Source organism: Megascapheus bottae, chromosome 12, assembly GCF_031878675.1.
Source record: "Megascapheus bottae isolate mThoBot1 chromosome 12, mThoBot2.hap1, whole genome shotgun sequence".
Lineage (NCBI taxonomy): Eukaryota > Metazoa > Chordata > Mammalia > Rodentia > Geomyidae > Megascapheus > Megascapheus bottae.
In genome coordinates this window covers 5,024,975-5,050,553 of record NC_143520.1, presented here as the reverse complement: position 1 = coordinate 5,050,553, position 25,579 = coordinate 5,024,975, and the positions used below count along the sequence as shown (strand labels likewise).

The 25,579-nt window shown below is 35.7% G+C and overlaps 1 protein-coding gene and 1 long non-coding RNA gene across 6 annotated transcripts in view; one reads left to right on the top strand and one right to left on the bottom strand.

The window, feature by feature from the left end:
- The window catches only part of Znf385b (zinc finger protein 385B), a 414,848-nt gene that overhangs the window by 135,814 nt on the left and 253,455 nt on the right, over positions 1-25,579 (bottom strand). The gene's annotated exons all lie outside the window — the stretch shown is intronic.
- Positions 7,936-25,579, top strand: part of LOC150056127 (uncharacterized) — a 51,241-nt gene continuing 33,597 nt past the window's right edge. The window contains exons 1-2 of the long non-coding RNA XR_016537243.1: positions 7,936-8,163; positions 21,857-21,958. This is a non-coding gene — a long non-coding RNA (uncharacterized LOC150056127). The remainder of the gene's footprint in view (positions 8,164-21,856; positions 21,959-25,579) is intronic.

Sequence of the window (25,579 nt, the reverse complement as noted above, 5' to 3'; positions counted from 1 at the left end):
AATCTGTGTTATTGCTATGAAGAGCCCTTGCCATTGGTTACCTATTACTCAGAGACTGTCTGATCATAAAATGTTCCATCAGGAAAAATTCGACAAAAAGTATTCCAATTCTCCTGCTTATGAAATAGAGGGAAAATGAGTATGCTTTATAAGTTTATATAATAATATACTAGAAAATCATAACATATTCAAAAATGAGAGAGGTTTTAGTTGTTTTATTATGGGGTATGTGTGTGTGTGTGTGTGTGTGTGTGTGTGTGTAATCCTTTTCCTATCATTTTTTACACTTTAGGTCCTGAATATAAAGACAAGGGAAACTCATTATACACATGGAAATTAAACTCAAACTCTCTTACTATGGATAATGCTCAATCTAAATAATTAGTACACACAGTATATGTCAATGACCTGTATTTTTTATGATTAATTTTGTAATTTGGAAAAATTTAAACTTGCAGAAAATATAAAGATAATATTCAGTTCTCATAATCTTTTTGTACTTTTTTCTAATGTTAAAACATTATCATAATACATTCATTAATACCAAGCAGTTAATGTTTCTTAGACCAAATTTACATTCCCTACCTTGTCCTTGGAAGCTGTGTTCTAAGATTTCCTGAATGCCTATAACTGTGGACAATACTACAATCTTTATTTTAGTGTCCTTTCGTAGTGTATGGTTTGCAGTTATTTCTTTCTGTCTTTGGTTCTGGTTATTCTTCCTGGTCACTGTTTCTGATTTTGGTACCCTTTGTCTTGTATGTAAGTTTATCTGATTTGGGGAAGAAAAAGGCTATCACAGATAGAGTGGGAAGAGGGTGAGCAAATGCAACAGTGATATGCACTAGATAGTATGTTGGAAATGAATTTTACAACCTGAGGAGGAGGGGAGGAGGGGGGAGGTAGAAGGGGGAGAAATGTTCGAAAAGAAATATGCTCAAATATACTTATTATCTTATTTATATAACTTAACACCTCTGTACAGCACTTTTACAATAAAATAAAATTAAACATCTTTATGCACTCTCATACATTCTGCCTATAATTTTTACAGTTGTAGCAAAAGTAGTACAAATATCTTTTTCATTATGGTGTTCATGGATTCTTTAACCTAAATTTTTGCAGCATTAGCACATTCTTTAGTAACTCAAGAATTTTTACGTTTTTATTTGAAGGTTAAAAGTATTTTACATTACTCTTTGCCATTCTGTGCTTTTGGGCAGTTCAATACCTCTAACATGGGACTGGCAACTGAGCTGGCCCCAGTAGCTACCAGGTGAGCAGGCTGGACAGCATGGATCTGCTATGCAGAGGGAAGAGGCACACCTTGACCGAAGCACAGAGGGCACAATGAGATTTCACTGTGCTACTCAGAATGGCATGAAACTTAAAAATATGAATCAGTGGGCCGGGAGTTTGCCTAGTGGTAGAGTGTTTGCCTAGCATGCACGAAGACCAGGGTTCAAGTTCTCGGTACCACATACACAGATAAAAGCCAGAAGAAGTACTGAGGCTCAAGTGGTAGAGCTCTAGCCTTGAAGAAGTCCAAGGATATGGCTCAGGCTCTGAGCTCAAGCCCAGGACTGGCAAAAAAATGAAACATTGAAATTGATTGTAATAAATCACAAAGTATTTTAAAACTATAATAGTCAGTGATTTAACAGAAGCAAAGTAAAGTAAGCTGTGTGAAGATGGTACCTCTTCCAAGGGGCCTAAAATCCAGTAATTATTATATGAATTATATGTGTATAACTGTTTTATATGTATCAAACTGGCTACTGAGCTGTGCAAACACTGAGTTTATAAATGAGGACCATGTACCTGGAGAAGAGAAGGGAGTTTACACATTGGAGCCGTGGCTCTAATGGTAGACCACCTACCTAGAAAGCACAAGGCCTTGAATTCAAACACTACATATCCAGAAGGAATTTGCCTTGCTTGAAGTAGGGAGACATGCATGAGAGGGAAGTATAAGAGTACATATGCCTGCAGAGAAATGTGGACAACTGGACATGACAAAATAGGAGATGGAAACCACAAGAAGCCAAGGTGTGTAGGTTCAGTTTTTGATGTGTTGAACCATAAATGCTTGTGGAAGACTTAGGGGTAGATGTCCAGTAGACAGTTGCTTTTCATTTCTGAAACATGGGGTCATGACTCATACTACCTATATATAGAAGCCATATGTGTGGATGAAACAACTCAGGGAGAGTGCAGAGTTTGAAAGAGGATCTTGTGGGTCTGACAGTGATTAAGTGGACAGAGGTGAGGGAAAACGAGGACAATCCTCATTTCATAGAGGGCAAATGAGGTGAGCTTCATAAACAGCATAAAGGTCAAGGAAGATGAGGAGTGAGACACGTCCACTGGAGTTGGAAATTAGGAAGACATTCCTTTGCTTATTGATGTGTTCTGAGTAGCAGCCAGCTTGCAGTAGTTTTAGATCAGGAGAGATGAATACATGTTGGAATGATGTAGACAGTGCACATAGAAGGGTAACAACTGCAACCAAGTAAAAACAAAAAACGAGCATGAATTTCGGCTAGTTGTGGATATTACTCACAAGCTACTTTTGTTTAAGGATTTCTGAGGACATGGGTATTTGTATTAACCTACCTTTTAAAATTGCTAGATACAAGGACAACATGATTGCTGCTGCACTGCTACAAGATACATGCTGAAGAGTGACTATTTCCTTGCTTATTGTATGCCTTTAGAATGTAGGACTACCATTAATACTTACAGAGCTCATTTAAAAACAGAATGTCAATAACTTTAAAAGCAATCACGCCAATTTTATAAAGTTCTAAAATATTCATCAAGTATATTCATGAAAATTCTTCTTTGAGTGAAGGTGTCTCAGTATTCAATTCAGTAGCCTTGGGAAAGTTCAGTCATGAGATTCAGTAGTTGAAAGGGATGTTACAGACCACCTTCTTTTCCTCCTTCACACCTTCTTCCATTAATTAGTTTTAGGGGAATCACTTCCCTTACACATCACTTTTCCTTGTATTCCACTGTATACTTACCGCCTTCCTCCTCTCTCTGTGCTTGTGCAGATTTTTGCCCTCTTCAAACCTTTGCCTTACTTTGCTAGCACAATGTTTCTAGAACATATACAGGATAGTTTAAGGATCTCCTGAGAAATCTGTCATGGCTTCTCATAAAATTCAGAAGCCTTATGTCAAATAAAGCCTTTTCCATTTGTTCCATCTGACTCTCTCCTATAGGCTGGCTTAGATCTGCCACCTGTCTAACTGGAGAATGGTGCCCAGCACTAATTTAAAGCATCTGCTCTCTATATATTACTCTTTGTCAATTTTCACTCTTCTTACCTATAAACAGATTGGATTCATTAGGCCTTTTATTATGACTTCAAAGTAAATCCACATACATTTCTCAAATAGTCACAAAATCATTTTTTACATACCCATAATTTTTTGTTTACTGTTATTGTTTTATTTTCTTGCACTGTTAGGAAAGGAACCTTGCCCTCAGACACACTAGTCAAGGGCTCTATCGTTGAGCTACATCCCCACCCCTGTACATATTCACTTTTGTAGCTATCTTTCCAACTCAATGACTATCTCATGTGCTTTGTGTATACCTTATTTACTAAGTTGAATAAATTCAGCGCAAGCCTCTGCTACTACTACTACTAATGAGAAAACAAGGCCAGCAGAAGTTAAATGACCTGTCCAAAAGCTCCCATCTAATAGGTCACAGAATGAGGATCAAAGGTGGAAGACATCACGTGACTATTAAACTCAGGTTCATTCATATTGGTCGCTATGTCTATTTGAAAAGAGAGTACTGACTTGCAACCTCTGTGTAGGTTACTTGTTCCAACAAAGTTTTCACCAGAAATAGTTTTTTAAATATTTGGTGTACAACTATTACTTCTTTCTGGTTAAGAGCAAAGGTGGACCAGTTTTAAAGTGTTGTATTTTTTCATATATTTTTTTGATTTTTTTTTTTTTTTTGCCATTTCTGGGCTTGAGCTCAGGGCCTGAGCACTGTCCTTGGACTTTCTCAAGGCTAGAGCTCTACCACTTGAGCCTCAGCACCACTTCTGGCTTTTTTCTATGTATGTGGTACTGAGGAATTGAACCCGGGTCTTTGTGTATGCTAGGCAAACACTCTACCACTAGGCCAAACTCCTAGCCCCATATTGTTTGATTTTATTTTCACCTTTCTCTTGTCTTCATTTCCTTTCTCTTGTTTGGTGCCACCAGTTAGCATGTAATTTGCTAATTACCAGAGGACATAAAAATCTCTCTTAGTTCCTTTGTTGCCCTTTGGTTAATCTCATATTATTACTGTATCTGACTTTGTTACCTGGTATATTGTATACATGTTTATTTGTTTATTTGAAATAGGAAAGAGAAGAGGGGGAAACAAGATGATTGGGAGTGGGGAGGGAAATGACAAAAACATAAGAAGGAGTATCAATGTGTGAGAAGTAATGCACCTACCATCTCATGAATATAACCCCTCTATACATTATACCTCAATAATGAAAAATAAAATTAAAAATCTCTCTTAGTAAATACAATCTTGTTGACAGAAGAAAAGTTTAGAGTAAGAAGTTAGTATGTCATACTAAATAATCAATATCAGGTTAATATTGTTATGGTTTCTTTGGGCTATTTGAAGATAAGAATAAAACCATACATATTCTAGGGTTTTCTTAGAACTATGTGACTAAGTTGCTTTTATGGGACAATATTAACAATCTTCGCATTAGGCCTTATATATACCTATAACTATATATGTGTGTATATATATATACATATATATACATAAATATACTTTTAGCTCAAGACTAGTGCTCTGCCACTTGAGCCACAGTACCACTTCCAGCTTTTTCTGTGTCTGTGGTACCGAGGAGTGGAACCCAGGACTTCATGTATGCTAGGCAAGCACTCTACCACTAGGCTATGCTCCCAGATTATATATGTATATATATATATATATATATATTTCAAATTATCTCAGAGATATCAAGTTTACTCTTTACACGCATATCCACAATCAATATAGAACAGTGATGAATGTTTCATTTCGTGTTTTAATAGTTCTTAGAATATACCATTAATATGTGAAGGCCCTAAAAAAACATTAAGGCTCTGCACAAATGCTACATTTTAATAATGCAAAGAAGTAAGCCAACTTCTGCCACCTAGGTAACATAAAACAACTTCCTGAAAGCTGAAGCTTATGAGTAAAACAGAATTAAAATGCACATGTCCCACAGATGGTAGAATTTACTATCATCCCCAAAAGTACAGGAAAAAGAAAGGAATAAACAAACTCCTTCTAAGCCCAGGATTCTTTTATGTATTCAGCTAAAAAAGAGGATCGAGTAGTAATGAATATTCAACTTGTAATTCCTTCTAATAATAAATATTATTTTTTAAATCTATGAAGTAAAACAAACTTGTATTATGTTTAGATTCTCTTGGGAGATAAAATGATCATTTATATTGCATTAAGAGTTGATGGCCCTTGAATATGTAGACTTGACATACTTAACTGCGAAAATTGAGAACAACTTCTGTCAATACCCATTCTGACCTCCACGACCAACATGCATATTTTTCTGACCCTTTTTTCAAAATTTGAGATAAAAGGAAATCCTGCTTTATTCAGACAGATTTACATTTCAGAGGTAGAAATGAATAGACAAGATTATGTCTTTCTTATTTATATTGAACATTCTATAAGTCAAGACTCAGTCTTGCCATTCCTTACCTAAGGAGGAAAGATCATTTTCCTGCTCAGTTTTTCTCTTGTCAAGAAGGAGCCTGAGGCCATGAAAACCACTCATTTATCATATGTCACACTACATTGATCGTCTGAGGCAACATCCTGGACTGGCATAATTTGCTTGACAGCCCTAAGGTCAGGCTGCCAAATAACTGAAGACTTTTTTTTTTCCATTTTCAAATGTTATAATGCACTCTCCTTTGTGTACATGGATGCTCCTGAACGACCGCCAATGGTGGTGAAGCTGATGATACAGTAGGCCTGAGGTTCAGGACTACACACACAGAAGAAAAATGTCATAAACAACAACAAACTGCCCAGCCTTGTACAAACAGCTCCACATTAGGATACACTTTAGTATTTGAGAAACACGCTCTTGTCTGACCTCACAACTCTGCCATCTGTTATTTTTCCCATTTAGCCTTAGTTTTCAAGCCAGTTTCTGTTATGTGGAACAATTTCATGTGTTGGTTGATACCCACATATTTAAAGTTACAATGAAGGATTAAATAATAATAACTAAGTATATGGTAGTATGCTTTAATTTTATATTTCTTCATTATGTGTCAGTTTGTCTTTCAAACTTAATGTTAGGAGTAAATAAAAATGGTCATTATTCTCTAGCTGCTCCATGGAATATAGGGAATACATGAGAGGTTAATTTTGGTCTAAGTGGTTAAATTTCTTTCCGCCTGTAATAGCAAACATTTAGGGACTGGATGGTTTAAACACAACTCAAATAGAGATGGCTCAATGGGGAAAAAAGAATTATCGAGGAAGAGAATAACACATGGGAAAGTACAGACTTTTCATGAGTGGGCTCCTTGCAATGTATGTCAGTATTTCTTTAATCTACAAATCTTCCCTCTCTCTTGGGGATGGAGGGAGAAGCATATCTTACTAGAAAATACCAGAATTTAATTTTTAAACCTCGAGAATTAAAAAAATTAATCATGCTCCATTCTATAGAGCTCTATGATTAAAAGGAGGAATGTGAATAAGACACATCAGTTTAGATACTGGATTCCAAGCCGGTTTGTGACCCATCCCACTCTGGTAATAAGAACTGTGTCTCTTGCAAAACTATATAGCAGATCAATTTGAAAAAGCAACATTATGTTGACACAATGCTTACTGCTAGTTTGAACTTAATGTTGATCTGATTTTTGTGTGATAAAGATCTAATTAAAGCCAGATATTCTATTCAGTGTTCGTTAAATTGTTACCACATGAACAAAAATATGAAAAGGAGAAAGTTATCCTGGTAGAGTAAAAAGCATATATTTGAAATGGTCTGGAGACAGGTAACAGTGATTTACACTTGTCATTCTAGCTACTCAGGAGCATGAGGAACATGGTTCAAAGCCAGTGACAGCAGAAAAGTCTGTGCAAGTCTGATCTCCAATGAACTACCAAAACCCAGAAGAACTGTGTCTCAAGTAGAGAAATCCTAGCCTTGAACAACAACAACAAAATAGCTAAGGGACTGTGATCAGGCCCTAAGTTCAAGTTTCAGTACTAGCACGCACACACACACACACACACACACACACACACACACACACACACACACACACACACACACACACACACACACACACACCACGATGCCCTACGGTGAAACTGCTCGTGTGTGCGCGTGCGTGTACGCGTGCGTGTGCGTGCGTGCGTGTGCGTGTGCGCGTGCGTGAGAACCATGCCTGTCCATACAGGCCGCGGTAGCCAAGATGGCGGCCAAGACTGCGCGCGCATCAGGCAGGCGTCTTCGGGTCTCCCCGAGGCTGCGCCGCCCGAGGCCGTGAGATGGGCTGATGAGCCCACGGTCACCCCTGCCCGCTCCCCGGAGTTTACCCGGGTAAACCCGGCGTCCAACGTCCCACCACCCGCCTCGGCTGCTCCAGAAAGCCCATTCCTGACCCTGGAAAGCCCCAGGCTGGCGGGCCAGGCCTACCTGACCCAAGGAAAGCCGAGAGCAGGTCTGAGCTGGAGAGGAGCCGGCAGCCCGGGCCCCAGCGGTTGGCTCTGCCCGCGCCCCGTCCAGCGGGCTGCGGGAGACCCCGGGAGCCTCAGGCCGAAGGACTGCGCAAGCGCGGACCGGGCCTCCCCCGGGCCTCCCCCGGCGGCTCTTGTGGCTACATAGTGTTTTAATGCATCCTCAAGAGCCACGAGCGGCTACTTCGTCCGTGGTTCAAAGCCCCCGGAGGTTCTAAGGCCACAGACTAAATCATCGGCTTTGACTCCACGACAGCATCTAAGTCCAGCTCACTTTTCTAATGCAAGCTTCACAACAGTTAAACAGGAAGAGCAACGAATGAGAAGATAATGCAGAGCAGTCTCTGTAGAAGCCGCCCGGGAACTTTATCAAAGACAAGGATGGGACATGAAACACAATGAGTTAAGTCTCGCCTTTTCGAGAATATACGGGCCAAGGGGGGGAAAAAAAACACTTAAAAATTAGGACACAGCAAAGTAAGTCCTAATTGATTCCTCAAGAGTACACTTCTCTGTATAGGACTTAGTTTAAAATAATTGGAAACATAATTTGTACAGTTGAATTTGAAACAATCTGTGTATACACATAATTTATACTTGAATGTCAAAAAACTATCAGAGAATAATTAGCATAAAGACAATACTGTGGTTCACTTCTTTTTGTAATCATCCCCTCTCAAGATAATAGTGAAAATAACTGTCATAAATTCTATAAGAGAATTACATAAAACCTTGAAGTAGGAAAGAATTTCCAAATTCCATAATACCAACTATTTTTTCATACATTTTTATTGTAATTAATAGAAGGGTTACATGATATTTGCCAGATAGAAGGTGCATTAATTCACATACATTGATACCCTTATAATACCAACTATTGTCTTTGAATATATATCCAAGAAACTGCTATACCTACAATGGGATTAATGTACTGCTTTTCACTTAGACACAAATTATGGTAACCAAAACATGAACACAAATATTTGTTGATTATGAAACAGAAGAATAAGCTATGACACAACAAAGTCATACTGTAGAATATGCTCTAGTATTTAAATACAACAAACATGAAGAAAATTGAAGTGATGAATATATTGCAGTGAGACCTTTGTACTCTTTCGAATTGTTTTTTTGCTAGTCCTGAAGCTTGAACTCAGGGCCTGGGCACTGTTCTTGAGCTGTCTCAAGGCTAGTGATCTACCAGCTAAGCCACAGAACCACTTTTGGCTTTTTCTGGAATTAAATCCAGGGCTTCATGCATTCTAGGTAAGCACTAAGCCACACTCCCAGCCCAATACTTTGTAAATTTTCATAAAACCAATGGTACATAGATCCCCCCTCAAAAAAATTTTGTGAATACAGGCTATTATGGTTTATTCTTTTCTGGTATATTCCACACAGAAAATTTTATTGATTCTTCCTATGTATTAGCATTGTTGTGCAATGATTAAAATCCTATGTGATCTCAATTCAGACCAGAGAAATCCAGGTTGGTTTCTATCTCTATTATTTAATTTCTCCTAGTATGAAAGGACCAGAGAAATAAGGCCAACTTTGCTTTAAAAAAAAGCACCTAACATTTTCAGCTTTCTAGTAGATTTTGGATGAAGCAAAACTGGGATAATTTTATAAAAATATGTTGTAGTTTGAGTAGAATATATATTTTACTGGCTAGCAAAGTTCAGACAGCAATTAAAGAGCTATGATTTGCAAACCGACCACAAGAACTGAATAAAAGGCAGGAGTTGCAGTGGTAAGCCTGGATAGTGAATCTTGTTTGATAGACTTCATGTAATAGAAAATTCCTTTCTACTAATGAAACTTATTTTCCTCTCTTCTAAGTAAGCCAGACCCAAAGGAACATAGATTCCATGGTCTCCCTCATTTATAATAATACACAACTAGGATTCTACTAGCAGCAGATTACAGTAGCCCAAAACCTAGGTACATAAGGTCATTTAGGATGAGACTAAATGAACTCTAGGATATGGAAACAAAAGCTTTATCTTGTGTGATTGTTGTTCTTAAAGTACTATGTTATTTCTCTTCTCTTTTTTGCCCTTATGGTTAATCTCATGTTGTTACTACATCTGACTTTGTTACCTGGTGTATTTTATATATATATATATATATATATATATATGCTTATTTGTTTATTTGAAATACAGAAGGGAAGGGGGAAAACAAGATTTTGGGGAGGGGGTGGGGGGAGGGAAATGGGTACAAAAACATGAGAAGGGTTATCAATGTTCAAGAAGTAATGCACTTACTACCTGACGAATTTAACTGTAACCCCTCTATACATTATCCCAACAATAAAATGTTGTTCTACCAAAATAGTAGTAAATCTTCAGGTTATATATAACGCAGTTGACCCTATGCTTTGGCTTACATTTTGCTTGGTTTACTTCCCCTATGACCCAGTTCTTTCTCATAGTTTTATTTCTTCCTTCTGCATTAGATATAATGGATTTCTTAGATAAACAGAAGTTTATAATTCACAGATCAACTGAGGCTCACATAAAGCCTCTCAGTGATTTATCAAGGATCAGAGGTTGGGACTGAATTTTGTCTTTCTGTAGGCCCATTAAAAAGGCCCAGATCTCTTTCTGGCTTAGTGACTCTAACTATACTTTTTTACCTAGCAGGAATTAGACCATAGAGAGAAAATAGATAGTTATCAGAAATAATATAACTAGGTATCTTGCGATTGCACATTTGAGACAAGCACTCTGGTTTCAAAAGTGATACCCAGGAAACTGGGGCACAAGTTAATTTATGAAGAAATATATGAATCTCTTTAAAAGTAAGATATCTCAAGATTGAGCGATGTCTTTCTCTACTCTTTTCCTCTTTTCCATTGTCTTCAAGAAAACATGTCAGTTTCTCAATAGTGATTCAATTAAGAGCTCTGTTGATAGTTCACATAGGCAAACATAATGTCTGCTTAAAATACAACCATTTCTTAAATAACTGTCATTTTTATTACTTCATAAGAGTAGCACTGAACACTGTAACTTAACAGCCTCTGCAACCTAGGTGGCACACAATTCTGCTGTAACATTCATAACTCAGGCTATATTTTTTCTATGGGAACTTTTCCTTTGGCAATAAGTAAGTACCTCATTAAAAAAGTGAGAATAAAAACACAGCATTGTCATTAACCTCATGTCACCATTATAATAGAGGAAAGTTGAAGCAAATTTCACTCTCTAAAAGTGCTACTATTTGGTAATTGGGAAAAGAATACTAAAGAAAAGAATATGTAAGATCTTTGAACAATAATTTTCATGGAAAGAACTGTACTATCAAAGCTCTTCTTGGAATTATTCTCTTATTTTATGATTCAGATGGAGTTATTGCTGTATGCTAATTATTAACAAGATAGAAAAAGCTGTATGTATAAATGGTTTATGGAAGGTATTTGGCAATTGTATCCATCAGATGCTTTAACTCCTTTATGTTCTAGTTTATTAAAAGCAGACCCTAACAGATTCTCAGAAATTTCCAAAATGTTCTATTAAGTATCTCATAAGTGAACACTGAATTTCCACATGGGAACACTCTCTGTTATAACTTACTTGAGGACTGAAAACCTAAGCTATTTTAGAAACTTCAAAAACAATTCAAGCAACTATTAAAAGGTATTGTTGAAAAGACAAAGGAAATAACTCTTCTCAGATTCAATTAAATTCCACCAAATATTAATATTGCTTTCAATTATGTTAAAAATGATGGTGATGTGAATGAAACCATTGCTTAAGGCAAGAAACATTTTCTTTAAATTATAGCAAACACTGAAAAATAACAGCCTTCAGAAATAATAAATGAAAAAAGAATATTAAAGTATCTGGAAGAGCACTATTGATTTTTACTCTGCTTTCTGAGCATTTCAGATATTTTCATTTTTACAATAAGTAACCAGCAGCAAGAATATCTTAATATATTTTTAAAAATCATCTATGGTGACCACATTTGATTAGTTTTCAATTCATATTTCTAAATTTTAATTATGAATAGGAATTTTTGTTAGCAAAACCTTGCTTCAATTATTGATCAATATTTTCTTTTATTAATTGTAAATCTACAATAATTTTTCCATATATTTTTGTTGTAATTAATAGGAGGGTTACATGATATTCACCAGATAAAAGGTTCATTACTTCACATACATTGGTACCCTTTCTCGTATTTTGGTCCCCATTTCCCTCCCCTCACCCTCACCCCTCATCTTGTTTTCCCCCTTTCCTAACCGATTTCAAATATCCAAAAACACATACAATATATCAGGTAACAAGGTGAAATACTGTAACAATATGAGATAACCAAGGGACAGCAAAAGAGATGAGAGATAACATAGTACATTAAAGACAATAATTACTCATTATATGGCTTTTGTTTCTATATCCTGGAGGTCATTTCATTTAGCATCATTTTATATGGCCTTATGTATCTAAGTTTTGTTCTATTATAAATCTCTGCTAGGAGAGCCCAAGGTTTCTACTGTTTAATCTACAATCATTTTGAATAGTTTAGTTTTCATGTATGTTAGCAAGAATAATCGCTTTGATGTTTGAAAGCTAAAAGATAATTCTAAAGAGAAGGCGTATGTTCAAATGCCAGTACAAGTAAGTCTTTCCTTGTAGTTAATAGTAACAGAAGAACTGAATTTAATTTCATCAAAATGTCAACTATCAGGACCATTTGTAGAAAAATATTCCTACATTTGTCTACACCATTCTTCAACTCATCTAAATGATAACTCAGGTGACCCTGTACTCTATTTTCTAACCCAAGATAGTTTAGAGAATAAAAGGAGATGCTATAAATAGTCATAGATTGAGAGCAAACTGAGCTAAATGGTCACCTTAAATATCTTCCTTCATAATATCATCAACGCTGTTAGGTTAAAAGAACACACGTGTAGTGATCATGTTCTCCAAAGCAGTTGCACTTCCAGGCACATAATTAATGATGGGAAAGGAGGAGGTTAAAGAGAAAAGCATCAGACATATTTCTTTCAACTTGGAATAAGATAAGCCGGCAAGAAGGAAGAGAAGGCTAAAAAAATAAGATCAGTTACTAGAAGAGGACAAATTTCAAAGCAACAACAAAATAATTATACCATTCCCTAATTACTCCAACTTGGGTTTTTTTTTTTTTGCTTTATTTCAGTCCTTAGCCAAAAAGAATGAATTAGTCTTTTGCTTAATTAGTAATTTCTACTATTACTAAAAAGCTATTACTTCAACTTAATTTGACAGTCACACAAGTATATCCTAAGCAAACATTCTAATGAGAAGAGGTTAATTTCATCAGTGCTCCCAAATAGAAGCTCTGCTACTTTAGCCATTGTTCTCAACTAAGCATCATATATTTTGTAATACCTACAGATTCCGTGTGCTATAGCAGAGAAGAAACTGTTCCCCACTACTGACTTCTGTTCTTCTTTGTGACAATCTATACCTAAGCCCAAAGTTCTGAGTATAAGTCACAGAAAAATAACACCCTCACATATGACTTTGAACCAACAAATGGCATTTGGCCTAGGGTTGACTCAGTTACTAAAACTACCATCACTGTTGTAAGCCCATTGTAAGCTGATCTTATTTTTGACATCAGTTGATTTGAAACTAGTTCAGACAAAGAAGAGGCTCACTGCCATAAAATGTTTTTAAGTAGGACAACAATAACTTATCTAAACCATGACACAAAGTCATTGTCTTAGGTGACATAGAGGAACTCTTGCCATGAATTAGAAATGACACAGTGATTTTGTAGATTTATGATCATATGAAGAAGCAAATTTTTACATAAGCATAAAAATATCAATGAAGAATACCTGATATTTATCTTCATCTAATTCAATATTTATAACTCAAGAGAACGTATATTTAAAAAAAGAGCGCGAGAGAGAAAACAAGCCACACACTGGTGGCTCATGCTTGTTATCCTAGCTTCTCAGGAGGCTGACATCTGAGGATTTTGGTTCAAAGCCAGCCCAGACAGGAAAGCCAGTAAGACTCTTATCTCTAATTAGCCACCAAAAATCTGGAAGTGAAGCTATGGCACAAGAGGTGGATCTAGATTTGGCAAAAGCTTAGGGACAGTATCCAGGCCCTGACCCTGAATTCAAGCCCTATGAATGATCAACAACAGCAACAAAGAAAGAGAGACAGATACAGACACAGACACAGACACAGACACAGACACAGGGAGAATAATTTAAAAATATAGAATAATAAAAATAGGAAGTTTAAAAAATCATCCTTTAAGTATCCGATCTTTTAATTACTGATTTCAAACAGATTTGTCCTTCTTAAAGGAAAAAGTAATTTCACAAAGGGGTTTCATTATGATTGTTACAGAAATGCTTATAATGTTCTTCAATCAAATTTGCCCCATCTATAAACTTTGTTTTTAACATTATCTTTCTTTTATCACTTTCGTTATTTGTGACACTGTGCGTGTGTTTGTGTGTGCATGTCTGCATGCATTTGTGTTTGGGTGTGTGTGTGCGTGTGTGTATGTGTGTACTGGTGCTGGTGCTGGTAATGGGGTTTGAACTCAGGGCCTCAGACTTTTGCTTCATTATTCACCTACCATTGGTGCTCAATGTGAGCCATGCTTCTAATTCTACTTTTGTTGGTTAATTGGAGACAACATGCAGATTTGTTTATATGGACTACCTCAAATGATGCCTCTAAGAGTTTATCTTCTTTTTTCATATAATTCTTATTGTGATTAATAGAAGGGTTATATTATATTCACCAGATAGAAGGTGCATTACTTCACAAACATTGATACCCTTTCTCATGTCTTGGTTCCCATTTCCCTCTTCCCACCCCCGCCCCGATCTTGTTTCCCCTCCTTCCCTATGCTATTTCAAATTACCAAATACTCATATATACAATATATCAGATGACAAGGTTAAATACTGCAACCATATGAGATAACCAAGGGACAGCAAAAGAGATGAGAGATAACATAGTACATTAAGGACAGCAATCACTCATATGGCTTTTGTTTCTATATCCTGGAGGTCCTTTCATTTAGCGTCATACTATATGGCCTTACGTATCTAGGTTTTGTTCTCTTGTAAATCTCTGCTAGGAGAGCCCAAAGTTTCTACTGATTATGACAAATGAGGAAAACCATTGAGCCTATGTTCCTTTGAGTCTGGCTTACTTCAATTAATATGATTTTTTTCTAGGTCTTTCCATTTCCTTACAAATGGGTGATGTGGTTCTTTCTGACAGCAACATAGAATTCCATTGTGTATAAATACCACATCTTGTTGATCCATTCATCAGCTGAGGGGCATCTGGATTGGTTCCATATCTTTGCCATGGTAAATAGTGCTGCAATGTACATTGTTGTGCTAGTAGTATGTCCTTGTTTCTAGATGATTGGGTAAATGCCAAGTAGTGGAATTGCTGGGTCATAGGGGAGCTCTATGTTTAGTCTTTTGAGGAACTGCCATACTGCTTTCCATATTGGTTGAAAGAGTTTGCACTCCCACCAACAGTGTAGTAGTGATCCTTCCAGGCCACATCCCCTCCAACATCTGTTGTTATTAGTTTTCTTGATCATGGCCATTCTAACTGGAGTGAGGTGGAATCTTAGAGTTGTTTTGATTTGCATTTCTTTTATGACCAGAGATGTCCAGCATTTCTTCATATGTCTATAGGCCATTCTTATTTCTTCTTCAGAGAAGACTCTCTTGAAGTCCTTAGCCCATTTTTTAATGGGGTGGTTGTTTCTTTGGGGATTAGTTTTGGAGTGATTCAATTTTTTGAGCTGTTGATACTTTTTAGATATGAGGCCTTTGTTATATGGTTAGTGAAGATCTCCCACTCTGAACGCTTTCTAGTTAGTTTACTAGCTATTTTCTTTGTCATACAGAAGCTCTGCAGTTTAATGCAGCCCCACTTATCCAGCCTTTCTCTGATTTGTTGTGTTTCTTGGTCCTTATTAAGAAAGTTTCGACCTGTGCCAAGGACACTTAGTGTATCTCCTATTCTTTCTTGTAAAGTTAGTGTTTATGTTCTTAAATAGCTAGGATTATAGGCATAAAAAACTGGTACTTGCATTTTGATATTTTTATTAGTTTATATAAATGGTCTTTAGGATTATTATTGTGATCATTCCATAGGATGTTACAGAGTACTTTGGACATATTTACCACCTATTATGTTTCTTTTCTTTTCTTTTTGCCAGTCCAGGGGCTTGAACTCAGGGCCTGGGCACTATCCTCTACCACTTGAGCCACAGTGCCACTTCCAGCTTTTTCTGTGTTTGCGGTACCAAGGAATCGAACCCAGGCCTTCGTGTATGCTTGACAAGCACTCTACAACTATGCCATGGTCCCAGTCTCTATTTCTCTTTCTTTCTTTTTTTTTTTTTTGAGGGTCATGGAGCTTGAACTCCACCTGGGTGTTGCCCCTGAGCTCTTCAGTTCAAGGCTACCCCCTACCCTGGAGCCATGCCCCACTTCCCATTTTCTAGAGGTTAATTGGAGATAAGAGTCTCTAGTCCTCTTCCCCACCCAGCTCTGATCTGCTGCGTGGGAGGATGGTGAATTCTGCTGCCCCAACTCATAGTGGAATGGGGTGGGGTCTGTGTATAGCTTGATAACCCTTAATAAAGAAGGGACTTTGACCAGGTTAAAAAGGAAAACAGAGTGTCTTGTCCTTTTTGCTTTGAACCTTGATCTTCAGATCTCAGTCTCCTGAGTAGCTAGGATTACAGGCATGAGCCAGTGTGCCGTGCTATATTATATTTATTTATCTCCATATTTCACCCATTTTCAAAATGATGTTTTGTGGGTTTTTATTCATCTATATTCCTTTAGGTACATATTTATATGATTATGTCCCATGTCCCAATATCATTATCATCATCATCATTTTAGCTGGGCAATATGATCTCCAATTCCATGTATTTTCCTGCAAATAACATAATTTCATTCTCTTTTGATGGGAATAGTATTCATATATACGTATAGAATTTTCTTTATATATTATTTGCTGTTGAGTACATTGGCTGATTTCACAGCTTAGCTATTATGAATAGTCAGTGCTGCAATAAATGTGAATACAGAGGTATCTTCCTTATATGCTGGTTTAAATTCTTAAAAGCCTTTGCAATCCAAATCATTAGGCTTCTGTTGGAAATAGTGTGGATTATTCAAAAATGGTACCAGCCTTCTAATTTTCTAACTGGAAAGTTAAATTTCTTACATGCCTTTTCCAATTCTATATATGATTACAACAATAAATTAACAACAATAGAGATGGAGGCTTTGGGCCCTAGAGACAATGCAGGAGGTTAAAGCCTTAGAGGCTTTCATCAGGCAAACTCTGACAGAACTTCAAGGAAATTAAGCTAAAGTTTGTTTTGCAGCCATCCCCAAAATATTCTGTGAGTCATTATTATATACTTATGAATCCCTTTCTTCTTTGATGAGCTAATTTGTTCTCTGCAGTCAAATGCTGCTAGGTGAAGTATTTTATTATTTGCCAGTCCTGGCTTGAGGTCAGGGCCTGCGCACTGTCCTTGGGCTTTCTGAAGGTTAGAATTCTACCACATGAGCCTCAGCACCACTTCTGGCTTTTTTCTAGTATGTGGTACCAAGGAATTGAACCCGGGTCTTCATGCAGCTAGGCACTCTACCACTAGGCCAAACTCCCAGCCTCGCGGTGGAGTATTTTAAAAGCTTTTGCACAAGTTACAAGTTTCCTTATTTAAAAGCTTTTTAAAGTATTAAACATATATTCCTTCTAAAAAATATTAGTCTCCCACATTTACCTATGATTTACCTTATCACAGAATTTCAGCAATTTTCTTATCAAATTACACAACTTCTCTGACCTCTCTTTCATTGCTTTCAAAGAAAATAAAATTATTCAAATGGTCTAGAATGCTGACATGTCCAGTTTCACATCTTCACATCCAATTATCCCAAATAAATTTTTAAAAAACTGAATATAGGCTACACCATTTTCTTCCTCGTTGAGGAAGACTTTGAGACTTTATAGTGTTCTAATTTGACAAAAGTGCAATCAGACCAAAAAAATTTCCCAAAGAGACTTAGACTTATTACTTACAGTAGCACTGTAGATTCAGGTTAATATTTAGTAATATTTATATAAATAATTTAATGAGCACTATTCATACCCTTAAAAAAAAGATTCTACAATGCTGCACAGCTACACATAAAATTGTGTCTCTAAAGAGCTTTAAATCTTCTTTTATCACTGTATACTGATATGGATTTAAAATAGAATAAGCAAGTTCTTGAGCCCAGAAATACATGTATTTATTAATTAATGAAAACATGTACAAAGCACAATATTATAAAAAGTTTTCAGAGCAAGCATTTTAGAAACAGTTTAGAAGTGGATGTACATAAAAATGAACTATTTTGCTCTTTTTTTAACACTATTTTGCTCTCTTCTAAATCATATTAGCTAAGTTCTCTAGACTCTTTTTAGTGATTCTACTCATTAATGTCTGTATGAAAGTTCTGAATAACAAATTACTAATAAATTTAGTATTTTAAACAGCACTTATTCTTTATTTTACAGTGCAGCCATCAGAAGTATAAGTAGATTTGACTGGATTCTTTTCCCAGGCTTTCAACAGATCCAAATCAAGGAGTTGAGCAAGCTAGACTCTTACTCAGAGGCTCTTAGTTTTTCCCTCTGGCTTTGCTTCTGAAAAAAAAAAAAAACCTTCCTTTCTTCATGAGTAGTCACATATGTTTAATTGAAGGTGAACTGTTTCATGGTCCCTCCTCCTGAGTAGAATTATCTTATCTACATAGTCAATGCTCACACTTTACTCTTACTTTCTCTCTGTTCCTTTCAGTGATCGTGTCAGTATAGTTGTTAATTTACCCAAGAATTTTTGGGTCTTTTAAGGAAGATACTATGATATTCTTCATCACACAAAGACTGTCTTTTGCTTTATTAAATATCTAAAGGTAACATTTGCTAGTCATAAAAGCTCAAAAGGTAAATACTTTCTTTGCTAGTAATAAAAACCTCAAAAGGTAAATTCTTTTGAGGTTCAGTAAATATATAGCCATATTCTGTGTAACCTTTTTCTATGCTAAACATTCATAAATATTTAAATTTAGTATATTTTGTCATCAAAATAGACAAAAATTCAAAATATTAAGTCCTAGTTTGTTTTGGTTTTGGTTTGGTGTTGGTTAATGGTTTAACTCACCTAATCACTTTCTGCTCACAATTACTCTACACAGTAAAAAGAAATGGATTTATTTTCTCAACAGTTTTCTAGGAAATCTTCTTAGCTAGATAACATAGTTCATCCTCCAAAGATGACTTTAACTTCTAATTTTATGTATTTGTTTAATAAGTTCATTATCTTTAAGTCATACAAAGGAGTTTCCATTTTACAAAGCATCTTGCTAAGTAAGTGATTTTCTATATAACTGAAGAAGACAGTCCCACAATTCTGCCTTTTATATTAAGAGTCTCTATGCTTTCATGTCTCATTTCCAACTGAACATACTACAACAGTGTGTTTAATATTCCCATTGCTACTAAGCATCTTTTGGAGGAAATTTAGGATTTTCTTTTTTTTTTTTTGCCAGTCCTGGGCTTGAGCTCAGGGCCTGAGCACTGTCCTTGGACTTTCTCAAGGCTAGAGCTCTACCACTTGAGCCTCAGCACCACTTCCGGCTTTTTTCTATGTATGTGGTACCGAGGAATTGAACCCGGGTCTTCATGCATGCTAGGCAAGCACTTTAACCACTAGGCCAAACTCCCGGCCCGTAAATTTAGGATTTTCTTATCATGATCCTTGAAATTCTACACATTCAACTCAATTCTTAGCCACTATTGCATTTTGTTTTGTTAAGGCAGCACCTCACTTTCAGCTATCTAATCTGTCTCTTTAGGTCCTATTTTCACTTAGCTGTTATAACTTTCATTTTTGTTTTTATATGTTTTTTTGTGGTTAGTGTACTATTTTACCTAAATAGGTGCGGTACCATTTTAATACAATTAGGTAGCAGCCAAACTCATGATTTACTTTTCTCATGTCTTTATGGATAAAATATGCTACATTAGCACACAAGTTGGGTATCAACAAAACTTAAATATGACATCATTGATTACAGATAACTGTCTTTCACAATTAACGTCCAAACTCAGTGAGTTCTCTCTTGAAATGATGTTTTAGTTATTATGTCAAGTATGTTCATTTACTTTTGCTGTGTGGATCCCAAATATTACCCCAAGTTTATGCAAAGGTACTCGTTCATGAATCATTGATTCAAGTAGTATCCTGAAACCACAGTATTATTGTGGCTTGGAAATTTTCATGAAATAAAAATGAATTATATGTGGTAGTGATGTCTTAAAGTCAGGAAGAAATCAGTATGCATTGTTGCAAGCTAACACTTGGTTACTAAAGTTCCTTTTTTTAGGATAAAGACATAGTCAATAAATACAAAGTATTTAGAACTCAAAAATTATACATTTTGTAATACTTTCAGGAAACTATCTTAAAACAGTCAACTTAAAATTCATTCAAATAAACATCTAACATATCTGAAACTATCTGACTGCCTCTTTTGTAGTTTTGGAGTATCAGTTCTCTGAATTTTGTTTTCTCTAGTAGTACTACTGGTAGTGACTGAGTTTTTCCATGATTAATACTAGTCATTATTATCTGATGGAGTGCACTATAGAATGTCCCTGGTTCCATATTTTCCTCATCTTCACTTACTTCCCATGTTCTTTAGTCATAAGAGCCTACAGAATATCTAAATGTTACAGTAGAAGTTCACTTACGCATACATAATCTGCAATGTTGATTTTAAAAAAATGCAATCTGTGTGTATGGGAGATAGAAATAAACTCACAATGTTTCAAAATAAAGGAGTTGCATAGGATTCATTATCACAATTTTGATTTTTGACTCTGAAAACTACCACAGAGTTGCAACAAATACCATAACAAACTCCCCAGGATTAAGGATTTATCTTCATAACAACTTTGAAATATTTTGAGATCTCTAATACCTAGATATCAGGCATATTAAACAACAAGTCTTAGCCTTCTAAAAGGAACATCTATTCTTTGGATTAGAAACTACACCTTGAAAGTCAAAAAAGTATATTTGTGGTCATTATGATTTAAAATTTAATGAATTTTAACTGATACTGAAAAAAGATAAAAATTATACCTATGGTGTTTTGCTAAATAGAAACAGGTATAATGTTTAAATCAGGTTAACTATGTCTATCTTGAGCATTTATCATTTCTTTATAGGAAAGCTTTCCATATCCTGTATTCTAGCATTTTGAAATGTGTAGCTCATTTTTGTTATCTATAATCACCCTATTATTAACAACACACTAGAAGTGTTTGCTCCTATTAAATTTCTACTTTTGTTCCCTGCTTCACATGACACTTTGAAAGATGCTGGTAGCATGCTGATGATTCTGTCAGAAAGTGGACTTCAGAGCAGAGGATAGCAATTCAGGAATAAATTTCTTCTGTAGTAATAAGTAGCTATTTTCTCCAAGTATACTGTGGTATGAGGCAAAGCCACTGGTTCTGGGCTGCTCTGTCCAGGTAGATTCTTCATGGTACACAGCCTGCGTAGTAATTGAAATAGTACACAGTGCATAGTATTTAAAATAAGCCACAATGAATATCAATACTACATGATTAGTGAGACTTGTTTGTTAGTCCTAGAGGAGACATTCAATTAAACTAAAATTAAAGTACATCTAAACAGTCTTAAGTCTTTATTGATGCTAACCTTATAGACCAGACAAAATTTACAGGCCTAGCTTAGTACTGAGCCAAATATCTTTGGTAATGAATTCCTTTAATCATAAACACTATATGTAACAGACAAAATATGAATTCTAAACATGAGTTCAAGGAACAAACTAACTCCAAAAGTATTGGAAACTAAATATGCCTTGTGAAAACAGTGTGGAATTTCCTTAAACTATCAATTAAAGAAGGAGCTTTTGTATTTTGACTGAAACATTGCATTATAAAGTGACTGCTAACTAGTTTGGCAATAAAGTGATTTACTTCTGCAGGCAAATCATCCAAAGATGTAATAATACTCTGGGCAGAACAGCACAGATTTCTAAGATGGCCACTCCAAATGAGGAAATGTTCAAGTGACTATATAATTCTGGGTAAGTAGGCATTTATCTTTTCCTCAGTATTTTTGGTAAAATAATTTATTTCTCAATTATTTCAAGAGGTAGGATCCTTTATTTGAAAGTTTAGTTAATGTAATTCCTTACAGTTGCATAGTCATTTCAGTTGATTAGCAAAAGGAAAGTAACTATTTTGCTCTCTGTGTTTCCTACGATATCGGGTCTTTGAACATCTGTCTTAAGTAGCTTACTGTGCTCATTGAAGGGTAGAGTCAGTTCTGTATTAGATATTTTTCCACCTCTCTTTCAGAATCTAGCACCTGGCTAATGCTTAATGAAAGTTTCTAGAATGATATCATTCTAATAGAAGACCCACAATGAATTTAGGAAAATCATTTTCAGCTCCCATTTTCCTAGATAATTAGTAGCACTTAGACACCTACCTGGAGAAGACATAGTGAAGTACAGCTAATTTTCTCAAAAGTTTTTATGAACTTATATGGATGGGAGAAAAGACAATGTAAAAGCAACAATAGAAGCACACTGGATGCTTCACACTTGGATGAATAAAGACATATAATTCATTTGAATATCTCAGTTGACATAGAAAAGACAAAGGTGCATACTCTTCATCTCTTGGAAATACATTAGAGACTCTGGGTATATTTCGTTAGCAACATCTAGGAACTATATGTAATGTACAGAGATGCTCCCAGAAACTTTAATAGCTACATGCAGACAGGAGACAGTGTTTGAGGATAGCTGAAGCAAGAATAAGACTTTCTGAAAGTCATAATGAAAATACTACATTCACTAAGAAAACACCTCACAGTAATAATAAATATTCATTTATGTATGAATTTCTTGACTGTAACCTAGGGTTTGTCATTTTTATTCCTTATGAAGCTAGGCAAGAGGTAATAGAATACATGTTCTTCTTCTTTTTTTTAGCATATTGGTGAGATAAAAAGTTTCTTCTAAAGCTATAGTCTGAAAGTTAGCAAGAAAGAGATCTCAGGGAAAAGATCGAGATGATTCTACTTTTATTTAGTCTACAGTTCTTACCACAATTATGTTCATCATTTATAAACTCAAGTTAAGTACTTTATTACAGTAAGTTGTATAAGAAATAATGTAAAAGTTCTACAAGAAAGCACAGATTCTGTTACGTTAGGTTTTCCAAAGGTATTTATGTATATTCAAAACCATAGCAATCGGGGCCGGGAGTTTGGCCTGGTGGTAGAGTGCTTTCCTAGCATGCACAAACCTGGGTTTGATTTCTCGGTATCACATACATAGAAAAAGGCTGGAAGTGGTGCTGTGGCTAAAGAGGTAGAGCTCTAGCCTTGAGAAAGCCCAAGGACAGTGCTCAGGCCCTCAGTTCAAGCCCCATGACTGGCAAAACAAAACAAAACGAAAGAAAACACAGCAATAGAGTGTACAATTTGGAGCATACTATTATAGCTTCAGTCATTATTCAAAGTGCAAAATACCTTCACTTCCCTCCACTCCCCTCTGCAACTCATCCCTTTTTCTGTTCTCCTGTTCTCTTCCCTCTTTCCTTCCCTTCACCCTCCCTTCCTCCTTCTCCTCCTCCTCTCTTGGTTCTGGTATTCCTCCTCTTCTCTCTTTTCCTTTGTCCCCCAATAGTAGAGATAGATAGCAAAACTTGCACCCAGTAAGCAAACATTCAATTACCAAACTGAAATTGCATTTTGAATATGACACTTCATTTTTATTAGCCCATCTAGGTATAAATGATTTGGTATTTTTTGCCTTCTACATGGTAATGATTACAAGAAAAAATATATATTTGCAACAGATGAGTCTGGAAAACCACAATAATTTCCCCTAAATCATTATTTACACCATGTTCTAAATGAAAGTGATCATAAGTCAAATGTTAGATTAGAGAACAAAATCCTGACATTCTAACAAGTATTTACAAATTCTTGAATTGCCACAGGCATGTCTTAATTAAGTAATGTCTTTGAAGAAGTGAATTTTCATCTTTATTTTTCATTATTGGTTAGTATTTTTGAGCATTTATGTGTAAAGATGATCGTAACATTCTCTCTAAATTCTTTAAGAGAGAAATTTTAGTGCCATCGGCATCTTCAAACTAAACTTGTAATTAAACAATATAATTCCCACTATGTTGTTTTCTTCTCTATCATTTTAGGTTGATTTAATATTGATTAGCTCACAGCTAACAATAAATCTAGGACACAAAAGAGGAAAAAAGCACTGACATGGAAGTGGATGCCACTTGCACTGAAATCTACTTGCACACAGAATGTAGATTCAGTGTTGGCACTTACCTGGTTGATCTGACTATCTTTAGAACCCAGCCACAATTCCCTCACCCACAGCATGAGGATAATAATGTAACTCATGCTTAAAATTCTGTACTGAGAATTAAATGAGGCAGAATTAAATGAGTGCTCAACACGGGACTTAACAAAGTATACACATCCAGTATGTGCTAGCTGTTGTTTATATAAACCTCTAAGGTAGCTCAAGATATTAAATGGGTTGTTGTAGGGTTTTCTTAATGGTACATGCAGTAATAAACATTTTGTTTTATAAAATGGAATTTTCAAAAGAAATTCTGTTCCATTCTAAAACTACGGAAAGGGCTAGCATCTTAAATTCATTCATGTTATTTTTTTTTTTAGCTTTCATCATAGTATGCCATAAACAGAATTATGCCATACATTTTTGTTATCTTTTATCATACACCTAGTGCTCATATGTATAATGTCATATAATTGTAGTAATAATTCTGTGATGCTAGTCAAGTAAATATTATCTCTGTGTAAGTCTTGGTAAGTAAAGACAGGTTGGCAGTGGTGGGTTACATGAAAAAGCTTCAGAGGGTTGGTCTCTGATGGAGCCAGGATGAGGTCCAGTACTTCTTCACCAGGGACTTCCTGAACACACCCCTGTCTCACATGTACTACCATTATTCTATTTGGGGGGAGTAAAAAAAATGCTACATTTCTCACCAGCATTTCTCCAATATAGTCAATTAATTGGAAATTTAATGCAAATCTCCAGGGATGTGGATGTGTCTCAAGTGGTAGTCCATTTGCCAAGTGAGTTCACACCACAGTACTGGGGTGGGGGGTGGGGGTATGAGCGGAAGGTAATCTGTATTCAGAAGAATGCCAATTTGAATTTCTGAGTCAACTGAGAATATTGTAATGAAAACCTTCTCCAAGGATTAGCCCAGCTCTTGACTTTACTCTCAATAGCTTTAAAATGTCAAATGGAAAAATTACCAACCGGCAATTTTTATTAAAAAAATAAGTTTCAATTGGGATCCAAAATTTGTACTAACCTTTTTAGCAACATAAAAATTTATGCTGATAATCTTCTTTGAATCCCATTCATCATATCAATACAAATGCAAATAATGTATCAGAAGATCTTGATCTTGGCATTTTTCTAAAATAAATACTTTTTTGCATATTGTAGATGTTAAAAACAATCTTATAGTACTTATGCAGTTATTAATTTGCTGCAAAGTAAATTAACCAGACTGATTTCTGAGGAAAGTTTTCTGTTTGCTTGTAAATAGTATCCTTGTCAAAGTGGTTTCAGGGAGAATGTCTCAAAATATATCTCCAGGGTACTATAACATTTAGAATTGTA